Here is a 12,339-nt window from a genome sequence, read left to right as displayed (position 1 = left end):
TGAGCCACCCAGGCGCCCCTACAAATAATTTTCAAATACAGTGCACAAACTGTAGCCAAAGAATATCAGGAACCACCCCGGCCCCAAATCAGACTCTCTGAGCAAGAGAAAGTAGAAAAACAAATGAAGCAACTACAAAGCCTTTCAGGCATTGAAGTTATCAGGCACAGGCTATGAAACCTTGTGCAAGCTAAGTCTAAGTAAGGAGCAAGTTTGGAGATAACCCTAGGAAAAGGGAGAGTTCATTAACTGGATCACAGATTGTTATAACTAAGCAGTCCGGTTAAAAAGCAAAGAATGTCAGACTAGATTAGAGACGCAACATGATGGAAAATACAGAAAATATGGTAGATCTAGAAGTGCTGGTAAGAGAGAGTCAGATGGAGTTCCCCAAGGGGACAGTAAGAGGGCAGAGGGCAATGCTTGAGGAATGATGATCAAGAATGTCACAACAGGTGATCGAAAATAGCATGTTAACGAACTGTAGCCAACTGTATACGGTGGTTACATGGGTTGTTTGCCTCTTACTAGCATTTTTATTAAAATTTTTATTTTGAGAGACTTACAGATCTACAAGCCACTGTAAGAAATAATAGAGAAGGATCCTGTGTAACCCCAAACCCACTTTCCTCCAAGGAAATGACTTGCAAGTTATATATAGTACAATATCGCAATCAGGATACTAACACAGATGCAGTCAAGATACACAACATTTCCATCACCACAGAGATCCCTGCTCTTGCTCCTTTATAACCACACCCACTTCCCTACAGCTCCTCGCACCCACTTCTTTAGCCCCTGGCAATCCCTATTCTGTTCTCCATTTCAACCTCTGTATCATTTCAAGAATGTTCCATAAATGAGATCCTAGAGTATGCAAGCTTTGGGATTGGCTTTTTTCACCCAGCATAGCTCTCTGGCTATTCATACAGGTCATTGCCCTGCTTTCTATTGGCAAATGCTGTTCCAAGGTAGGGATGGACCATGGTTTGGTTAACCATTGACCCATACAAGAATATCAGGGTTGTTTATAGTTTGGGGTTATTACAAAGAAATTGCTATAAAGACTTGTGAATATAAGCTTTCAGTTCTCTACAATAAACATCCAGGAGTGCAATTGCTGGCTCATAATTAGTTTTTATTTTTTTAAGAAAATAACAAAATGCTTTCCAGCAGTGATATGAGTGGTCCCATCTCTCTGCCTCCTTACCAATGTTTGGTGTTGTCACTACTTTTTCATCTTAGCCATTAAGTATATAGAGACAGCACATTGTAGATTTGATGTGCATTTTCCTAATGGCTAATGATGGCGAACATCTATGTATTTCCCATCTGTACATCCTCTTTGGTGAAATGTCTGCTCATATCTTTGGTCATTTTTAAAATTATGCTGTGTTGGATTGTGCAGTGTTTCTGTGTGTGTGTGTGTGTGTGTTTCTCTGTTTTGAGTGTTCTTATATACTTTAGAAAAAAATCTTTTGTCCAATATTGTGGTTTGCAAATAAATTCTCCTAGTCTGTACCTTATCTTTTTATCCAGGATCTGTCACAGAGGAAGTTTCTAATTTTGATGAAGTCCTATTTATTGATATTTTTTTCCTTCTTACAGATTGTGTTTTTGGTGTTGAGTCCAAGAATTTTTTTCTTTCTCCTAGTTCCCAAGGAATTTTTCATATGTTTTTTTGCTAAAAGTTTTATTGCTTTACATTTTACATTTAAGGACAAGATCCATTTTTAGTTAATTTTTTGTAAGATGTCAAAATTAGATCAAAGTTCTCTTTTTCTTTCTTTTCGACTTCCGTCTCCTTCTTCTCTTCTTCTTCTTCTTCTTCTTCTTCTTCTTCTTCTTCTTCTTCCCTATGGATATCCTTTTTTTAAAAGATTTTATTTATTCATGAGAGACAGAGAGAGAGAGGCAGAGACACAGGCAGAGGGAGAAGCAGTCTCCATGTCCTAATGCTCCAGCATCATTTATTGAAAAGGGTATCTCGCCTCCGTTGAATTATTTTTCCACTTAAAAAATATATCAATATGTTGGACATGTTTGTGTGGGTCTATTTTCTGCATCTATATTTCAATTAATCTCTTTGTCCCTTCACCACACAATCTTGCTTACTGTGGCTATATGTAGAAGGCTGAATGGTGGCTCCCAAAAAAGAAATGATCACATCCTAATCCCCAGAACCCACAAATATCCCTTTAGTCGACAAAAGAATAATCTTATGACAAAAGATGTGATTGAGTTAAGGATCTTGACAGGAAGTTTCCAGTGAAACCATCTGGGCCTGAAGATTTCTTTTGGGGGAGACTTTTAATTACACATACATAGGGTTAACTATCACAGAGCTATTCAAATGATCTATTTCATACTGGGTAAGTTGCAGTAGTTAGTGTTTTTCAAGGAATTGGTCTACTTCATCTAAGTTGTCAGATTTATGTATATAGAGTTGTTCACAGTACTCCCTACTACCATTTGGATGCCCACAGGGTCTATAATGATATCCCATTTCATTCCTGATATTGATCATTTGTGTCTTTTTTTTCCTCCTTTGTCAGTCTTTTGAGAGGTTTGTCAACTAAACTGATCCTTTCAAAGATTCAGCCCCTTTTTTCATTGATTTTTCTCTATTATTTTTGTTTTCAATTTTATTGATTTCGGCTCTAATCTCTATTCCTTCCTCTTTCCCACATGCTGTGGATTTATTTTGTTCTTCTTTTGCTAGGTCTTGAGGTGAGAGGTTAGATGATTGATGTGAGAAACTTCTTCTTTTCTAAGATATGCATAACTATAAATTTCCCCTCCACTCTGCCTTAGCCATGTCCTATACATTGTAACATGCTATGAAAATTTGTATTTTAATTTTCATTCAGCTCTTGGGGAATATAAATAATAGTGAAAGGGAATAGAAGGGAAGGGAGAAGAAATGGGTAGGAAATATCAGAAAAGGAGACAGAACATAAAGACTCCTAACTCTGGGAAATGAACTAGGGGTGGTGGAAGGGGAGGAGGGTGGGGGGTGGGGGTGAATGGGTGACGGGCACTGAGCGGGGCACTTGACGGGATGAGCACTGGGTGTTATTCTGTATGTTGGCAAATTGAACACCAATAAAAAATAAATTATTTTATTTAATAATTTATTTAAAAAATTTAATTTTTTATTATTAAAAAATAATTTATTATTTTATTATTTATTTAATTAATTAATTAATTTATTATTTAAAAAATTTAAAAAATTTATTTATTTTTATTATTAAAAAAATTTAAAAAATTTATTATTTATTTAAAAAATTTAAAAAATTTCATTCAGTTCATTTTTATTGTTATTAAATAAGGTATTTTATTGTCTCTGTTCAATTTCTTAAATTTCCCTTGAGACTTATTCTTTAATACCTGGGTTATTTATAAATGTTTGTCTCCATTTGCTGAAGACATACCTATTCTCTTTTCGCTATCGATTTCTAGCTTGAGTCCATTATGATTGCAGAACACACACTGTATGATTTCTATTCTTTTACGTTTACTGACGTTTGTTTCAGGGCCCAGGATATGGTCTACGTAGATACATTTGGTGGGCACTTCACTTTGTTGGATGAAATTCTATACATGTCAATTAGATCCTGTGGGTTGATGGTGTCGTTGAGCTCTTCTACAGCCTTGCTGATTTCCTGTCCAGTTGTTCTATCAATTTTGAGAGGGGTGTTGAAGTTTCCAGCTGTAATCGCAGTGGTGTTTATTTCTTTCAGTTCTAGCCACACATTCGAAGCTCTGTTGTTTGGAGCATACACATTTAGGATTTCTGTCTTCTTGATGGATTGACCCTATTATATCAAGTCACTGTCTCGGGAAATTCTCTTTGTTCTGAGTCTCCCTTTCCCCGATCTGTGGCCATGGTGGCTTTCTTTTGTTCATTTGCACAACAAATGTTTTTTTCTCTCCCTGTCTCTTGAGCTGTCTACACTGATATGTTTAAAGGGAGATTCTTATAAATGCATATGGTATGGCTATTTTTAACCCACTCTGCCAATCTCTGTCTTTTAATTAGTGTATTTAGACCATTTATATTTTATAATTGTTGATGTGCTGGCGCTTGAGTCTGCTATTTCATTTTTTGGTGCTCCGTTCTGTTTTCTTTCTTTTCCTGCTATTCTGTGGGGTTTCTTGAGTAGTTTTTAGAATTCTATTCTGATTGATCCATAGTGTTTTAAGTGTGTCTCTTTGTAAAGCTTTTTAGTGGCTGTTCTGTATGTACTGGCTGTCCTTCAAATTGTTTTCCCCCTGTCGTTTTAGGTGTTCTTTCTCTCTCCCTGCTTTCAAAACTTTGTAGTTTTCAGAAGCTTGACTCTCATGTAAATGGTGTGATTTCTTTAGGTTTACCCTGTGTGAAGTAGCCTCAGCTTCCTGAATCTGCAGGTTTACGTATTTTACCATACTGGGGGGAATTTTTGGTCACTGTTTCCTTGAATACTCCCTGTCTTTTGACTCTCCTTTTAGGTCTCCAATAACATGAATGTTAGATCATTGTGATGGTCACAGGTCTCTGAGACTCTGCTCATTCCCCGCCCCCAGCCTATTTTTCTTTGTTGTTCAGATTGAGTCATTTCTATTGTTCTGTCTCCAAGGTCACTGTTTCCTAGATGCTTATACTGAGCTCATCCATTGAGTTTAGTTTTTCACTATATTTTTTATTTCTAAAAATTTCTAATTGGTTCATCTCCATTATGTATTTTACTTCTTTGTTGAGACTATTTTTTCACTTGTTTCAAGTGTATTCATCATTGTTAGTTGAAACATTTTTATGATGACTGCTTTATAATCTTTGTCAGATAACTCTTTTTTAAAAGATTTTATTTGAAAGAGAAAGTGAGAGAGCTCCAGTGAGCGCATGAGCAGGGGAGGAGGAGTAGAGGGAGAGGGAGGAGCAAACTTCCCCCTGAGCAAGGAGCCCTGATGTGGGACTAAATCTCTGGACGCTGGTATCACCTGAGCTAGAGGCAGACACTTAACTGACTGAGCCACCCAGGTGCCCTGTCAGATAATTCTAATATCTCTGTCATCTCAATGTTGGCATCTATTAGATGTATTTTTTCCTTCAATTTGAGCTCTGCCTGGTTCTTGATATGACAATATTTTGTAACTAAATCAGGATACTTTGCATAATATGTTATGAAACTCTGGCTCTTACTTGGACTCTCTTTTTTTTTAAGATTTATTTATTTATTCATGAGAGACACAGATAAAGAGGCAGAGACAGGCAGAGGGAGAAGCAGGCTCCCTCTGGGGAGCCCAATGCAGGACTCAATCCCAGGACCCCAGGATCACGCCCTGAGCTGAAGGTAGACGCTCAACCACTGAACCACCCAGGGGCCCAAACCCTCTTTTTATCTGGTTTTTCAGACCCCACTTCACCAGGGGAAGGGAGTGCTGTCTCATTACTGCCAGGTGGGGATGAAAATACAGGATCCTACTTGACCTTCTCTGAGTTCCAAGCTGGGATGGTCTTCATTACTGCTGGGTAATGGACTTCCAGCATCCCACTGATACTTTCCCTATGGGAAGGGTAAGATTACTTGAAATCCATTCCTTCCCCTCTCTACTCACTGGAACTGCTTTATTTATTTATTTTTTTTAAAGATTTATTTATTTATTTGTGTGAGAGAGAGAGAGAGAGAGAGACACACACACAGGAGGAGGGAGAAGCAGGCTCCATGCCGGGAGCCCGACGTGGGACTCGATCCCGGGACTCCAGGATCATGCCCTGGCCAAAGGCAGGCGCTAAACCACTGAGCCACCCAGGGATCCCCTGGAACTGCTTTAATTCAATAATTTGTCATTTCTTGCCTAATTTGGGGCTGTTAAGTTACAAAGGGACCCTCCTACTTTGATATCACCTCTCTCTAATTGGTCCTCCACATTGCTTCCAGAGTGATCTTGAAAAAACACAAATCCAGTCATCACAACCCCCTACTTCGAATCCCTGTGCCCTCCAAAATAAAGTCCAAAACAAAGAGAAGCCTTCAGGATTTGATCCTCACCGATTCCAGCACCATCTCGCTCCACTAAAGACCCCTGCACTCCAGCCATATCAAACTACTTGTCCCTGACAGAACCGAGGAGAAAAAAAGAGGACAAAAGAAAAAATATCACAATCACTTTTTCCTCGTATCTCTCTGCAACCCCCAACAATCTCATGCAATTCTTCCTATTCTTCCTATTGACTGAGCCCAACTAGATAAAAGAAGCCATGGGGCAAGAGAGCCTGGGTGAAATACTCTCTGGGGATCAGTTCCCAGGCCACAGATCCAGAGGAAGCAGTCAGATGAAGAATACCTAGCACATTGAACCGCAAGCCAAGCTAAGGCCTAGAGTGGCTATAAACCAAAAGTCTTATCTTGCCAAATCCCCGTTCTTATCATGAAATTTTCTGGCAAGAGTTCATCTGTGTGAATACCAGCACCCCAGATCTCAATTTAAATAATATTAAATGTGTTATACAAAATTCCATTATTTATTTTATGGATAAAGCTGTGGATAGAGAGCTTTGCTCTCTGTGGATTTAAACTTCTTCATAGCTCAAAAAGGAATTAGCTAATTATACCCGTAATCAGAATCTGGTTGGTATAATACAGATGGTTAAATATATGCCTAAGTAAGTATTCTCACTGACCAAAACATCTTTCCAACCCATTTACAATAGCCATTTCTTAGAATATAAAAAGTTTTTTTCTGATTTTCAGAGGTGGGGGGGGAGTTATTTTTCAGCAGAAAAGCTTCAATCTACCCAATGGGTTTTAGACAAATAGGTATCCTTACCATTATGTATAGTTAGTTATAGGTTTCACCATAGCTGTGTATATATAAAAATGTATTTTAAAAATAACTCTTGATATTTAAAAAGTGAATATTAAGTACTTACATGGTCAATAAAGGTGAAAGCAAGATTTTTGGACTGGATTCCCATGGGTGCAACCCAATGGCCTCACCACAGCTGTGTATCAGGTGCTTCTCCCTTCCTTCCCCAGGGCTTCTCTGGTGCAGCAGCTGGGGGGTCCTGAGAAACTGCCCCACATCCCGTCACACCCAGCCCAGACGTGCAGGGGAAGTAATGCTGTAAGGGGCAAACTTTTGACTGCAGGACATGGGAGCTAGGGATAAATGCTTTCCTCTTCCCCTCCCAGGTTAATGGTCTCGTGGAACAGAGACTAGTTCACATCCGGCAGTGGCATTGGGGGTGAGGAACACTTCTCTCTTTGTATTGGTTGCTCCTCCTTCTCTGCCTCCTACCCCCTCTTCCTTGCTTTTCTCCAGAAGCTCCCATTCCCCAGCCAAGATACTCCTTACCAGGTCTTCGTCTCAGGCTCTGCTTTCTCGGATACGCCTGAGCTTCAACCATGCTTCCATTCTCTCTCTCCTTTCTCACACCCATCTTGCAAGCCCACCATCCTGGTTTCAATCGGTCCTGCATAGAACCTGAGAAAGTTAATGCTGACCTTTCACCGCCTCTTGGAGAAAATACAGTGTTTCCAGCATCACCCATAGAGAGAAGGTCCTACCTCCACTTTTTATCATCCTCTCCCCCTTCCATTGTTTTCTACTTTGATCCAACTTCAGATAGAAATAATAATGTAAGTAAACGTTAAGTTTAATGAAATAAAAATTGCAAGGCCACCTACATGTAAAAAAAGAAAAAAAAAAAAAAAAAGGAACAACAACAAAACACAAAGCTACGGAATTTCAGTATTACAAAATATCCATACAGTTCCTGTAAGGTTGATTTAAGATCTGTTATCTATTTCCCAAATTAAATTTTAGAACCAGAGTCAGCTATTAGAGATCTCAAATGTGCCCAACATTCCACTTTATCTAGTCATTGTATCTAATTAAGAGTTTTCTTTCTTTCTTTCTTTCTTTCTTTCTTTCTTTCTTTCTTTCTTTCTTTCTTTCTTTCTTTCTTTCTTTCTTTCTTTCTTTCTTTCTTTCTTTCTTTCTTCTTTCTTTCTTTCTTTCTTCTTTCCTTTCTTTTTTTCTTTCTTCTGTCCTTCTTTCTTTTTTTAAAGATTTTATTTATTCATGAGAGACACACACACAGTGAGAGGCAGAGACACAGGCAGAGTGAGAAGCAGGCTGCATGGAGGGAGCCTGACATGGGACTTGATTCCGGGACTCCAGGATCACGCCCTGGGCCAAAGGCAGGCACTAAGCCACTGAGCCACCCAGGAATCCTAAGAGTTCTTTCTATGAGAGATAAGGAACCTATCAGAGGAGACTTGTTTAAAATACAAAACTATTTACATCACCATCTATTCCACCCTGGGAAAATGACTACATCTCTTTGAGGTTAGAACAAATGACCCAAGCAAACCTATGTTCTAGTTACTGTTACTATGTGACAAATGACCTCAAAGTTGAGTGGTTTTAAAGTAGCCATTTTACTTTGCTCTCAGTTTTATAAGATCAGGAATTGGGGAATGGCTTGGCTGGGCAGTTCCCATTTGAAGGTTGTCGCACAGTTGCAGTTGGAGGGTTGTGCTGCTGTCCTCCAAGAGTTCCCCTTGTCTACAATGAAACATTTATAGGCTGTGAGCCTTTTCAATATCAACTGTCTATAGGAGCAGCTACATGTGGCCTAATAAGGGTGTTAAGGGTGTTGAGTTTCTTACCTGGCGGCTCAGGAAGCCTTCTAAGAAAACCAGGCTGGGGTGCCTGAGTGGAACAGTTGGTCACGCATCTGATTCTTGGCTTCAGCTCTGGTAATGATCCAACCCCACATCAGAATCTGCACTTAAAGCAGAGTCGGCTGAGATTCCCTCTGCCTCTGCCTCTCCTGCTCATGCTCTTGCTCAATCTCTCTCTCTCTCTCTCTCCAATGAGTAAATAAATCTTAACCAAAACCAAACAAACAGGTAGATGTTGTCTAGCTTCCAGTGTCACTTTTTCTTCATTTTATTGATTACAAACATGTTATCAAGGCCAGCTCAGATTTAAAAGAAAGAGGCAGAGATTCTATTTTTAGTGGGGAAAAATGTCAAAGACCTTGAGAGTAAGTTTTTAAACCATGTTAGATGATGTTTACTCATGGAACTCTAAGGAAAGAGCTTGCATTCATGACGAGTAATACAAGATTAAGTTTCAGAGGCCAAGGTAGGGTATAGATGAAAGGACAACTTCATCTCGCTTTAATTTTTTTTTTTTTTTTTTAGAGAGACGGAGAGAGAGAGAGAGAGAGAGAGAATGGGCAGTGGTCAGAGGGAGAGGGAGAGAGAGAATCTCCAGCAGGCTCCCTGCTAAGCAGAGAGCCCAACTCACCATCCTGAGATCATGACCTGAGCTAAAAGAATTGGAGGTTTAACTGACTGAGCCATCTAGGTGGCCCATGTTCATTTCCCTTCTTACCAGACCTCAGAACCCCAACAGCACTGGTCTGGTTTGGGAGATAACTGGACTCCCAAGAGAATGTTCTGCTATTTTCCCTGATGCAGACATAGTTGCCCACATTGGGGGTGGGGTAGGGCAGCAGGGAGCACCAAGGGTGGGCAGTCCTATACCACACCCTTCCAGCTGTCATGGTCAGGAGGTAAGAACGTTTTCACCCAGTGATAGCCTGAAAAATCCAGGCAACATTTTGATTGTCCTGGCTTATGTCAAGTACTAACTGACCTAACTGCTGTGGCCGAGGGGTAAGGGACAGAATTTTTGCTGTGGCCAAAGGGGTAAGGGACAGAATTTTTGGTTATACTTAAGTATAACTATCTAATTCTCAAATACAAGGTTAGAATATTTGGAATGGCAAAAACAAAGTCACAAGCATTTCATTTCTGATTTAGGTATAGCTAAATAAATTTCATGCTTTCATGTTGATACCATCATCCTTGGCCACATATGCTTTCTGGTTATCAAATTGTGGAAAAACAAATTTTGTTTTTGTTTTGGAATAATGAATGTGTGGATGCATTTTTACATTCAGATTATACTTATTTATTCTATGCCAAAAATTATCTGAAAAAAATTATCTACCACAAAGCACTCCCTACAAATAGGAAACCCTTGTGATCTGGTCACCAAAGATATTACTCAGTCCCTTTGGGGATGAGTAAAGTGTCAGACAGTTAAAAAAAAATCCAGATTTGACATGATTTAAAAGGAATCTGGTCTACTCAGATGAGAGCAGGGAGGATATACATGTTCTTTTCATTCTGAAGTCCTTCTCAAAACTCAGAAAGATATAAATTTGAAAAAAGAATATCTTTTTGTATTGCAAACCTTTCATATTTGAGAGAAATCAGAATTATTAGGAAAAATCTGAGAAAGAACAAAGTGATAGTTGTATAAGAAAAATTGTTCTTATTCTGTAGAACTTTAGGAAACATAAAAATCAAATTCATTAAGAACATACATATTAGCTCTCAGTATATAATTCAGCAGGCCTCAACATAGGGGTAGCTGTAAGTAAATTTTAGTTTTCTCATTTCTAGTTAAAATCTTATATTATGGATAAATCAAGATTTAGCTCTTTTTACATTTGAAGATTTACTGGACCTTAGAGCTGAATTTAGCACTAGTCTGAGCTCTCCAAAGAGCACACACCGAGTTGAGATTAAGCACATAAGGAATTTACTGGAGGAAACCCTTATATAAAAGGAAATAGCCAGAATGATTGGGAGAGGCATGAGTCCAACTCTGAGCGAAGAAAGAGGAAAAGAGGGTTGGGTGAAAGCATCCTAGAATGCAGGGCACTCTAAGGAAGGTTTGACAAAGCTGGTAAAGGGGTTGTTGAGCCAAAGTCAGCCTATAGAAGAGACGCTTCCCAGGACTATCTGCCTTAGGATCCTGCTGCATTGTCCTTGGAGGGGAGCAGCCTATGACAGACAGGTTTCCTTTACAAAAGCAGTGATGCATTTCAGAGTGTAGCAACTCGGGGCTCAGGTGAATTATGCTCCTTGGAAAATGAGGTCTGTAAAGGGGGGCGCCTTGGTGGCTCAGTCAGTTAAGGGTCTGACTTCAGCTCAGGCCAAGATCTCAGGGTCTTGGGATGGAGCCCTATATGGAGCCCTACATCAGTGGGGAGTCTGCTTCTCCTTCTGTCACTCCCCCCACCCATGCCTTCTCTAATAAATAAAATCTTAAACAAAAGTCAGTGAGGCATGTTCTCATGACTGCCACATTTGCCATCCCTTGAATAATATGCAGAGCTAGAGCTACTTGGACACCTAGGGAGATGCTGATGGGGGCTGTGTATTTTAAGTACCCATCCCTGAGGGAAGTACGAAATTGAGAAAGCATGTGTAGGTTGAAATTCCCCATGGATAATTCCAATACCCATCTCCCCTTTCTCTTATTGCTATAATGACTTCCTTTGGCTGGCCTACAGGAACACTTGGTTTTACTTCTGGGTGCATGGGAATTCCTTCATGGGGGGGGTCTTGGGAGACAGGCAGGGGACTCTCTGGGTTCCTCACGGCCCTGCAAACTAACATAAATGCTGATGTTAATGCTGCTATTTTCTGCCAGTGCCTGGTTGTGTTCTTTGCAGGGCTCTGAGCCCTGCCATTTCAGAGTACCAGACTCCAGTTTCTGGAGTCACCTTCTGTAACTGAGTCGGAGAACTTCAGTTACAACAAATCCTAAGATGATGACCAAAGAAATAAAATAGCAGAATCAAATCAGGGGATAGGAAAGAGAAGAAAGTTAGTAGGCCTTGGGGAGGGGCCAAGTACAAAGGTGGGGGCAAAAGTGAAAATGACTCAAATTTTTATCTGAAGTCTTAGAAAATGTCTGTGGACTAGCTTGTCTTGCAGATACCTCATTTCAAATCTTCATTAACCACGTGTGCATGTCAACCAACTAAGCAATCTTTGACACCCATCTCAAAAAAGGGTGAGAGAGGAGACTTGTCAGCTGTGGCAGAGAACAAGGAAAGCATATACTGGCCCAACCTGATTTCCCTCCCCTAGATAGAAAGCAGTCTCAGGAGCTGAGTCTTCTTTTTTTTTTTCTCCCTTCCTTCCTTCCTTCCTTCCTTCCTTCCTTCCTTCCTTCCTTCCTTCCTTCCTTCCTTCCTTCCTTCTTCATTCCTTCCTTCCTTCCAAGATTTTATTTACTTATTCATGAGAGACACAGAGACACAGGCAGAGGGAGAAGCAGGTTTCCGGCAGAGAGTCCAATGTAGGACTTGATTCCCGCACCCGGGATCACACCCTGAGCCAAAGGCAGACAACACGCAACAGCTGAGTCACCCAGGCATCCTCTGGATCTTCTTTTTCAAGACAGAAGTGCAAAGGTGAGTGACAGGCCTTTTTCAAGGAACTGTGATATAGTTCATTCTAGATCTCTTTTTTCAAGTGT

Source organism: Canis aureus, chromosome 9 (assembly GCF_053574225.1).
Source record: "Canis aureus isolate CA01 chromosome 9, VMU_Caureus_v.1.0, whole genome shotgun sequence".
Taxonomy (NCBI): Eukaryota; Metazoa; Chordata; class Mammalia; order Carnivora; family Canidae; genus Canis; species Canis aureus.
The sequence above is the reverse complement of the archived record's forward strand: the minus strand, read 5'-3'. Positions refer to the sequence as shown.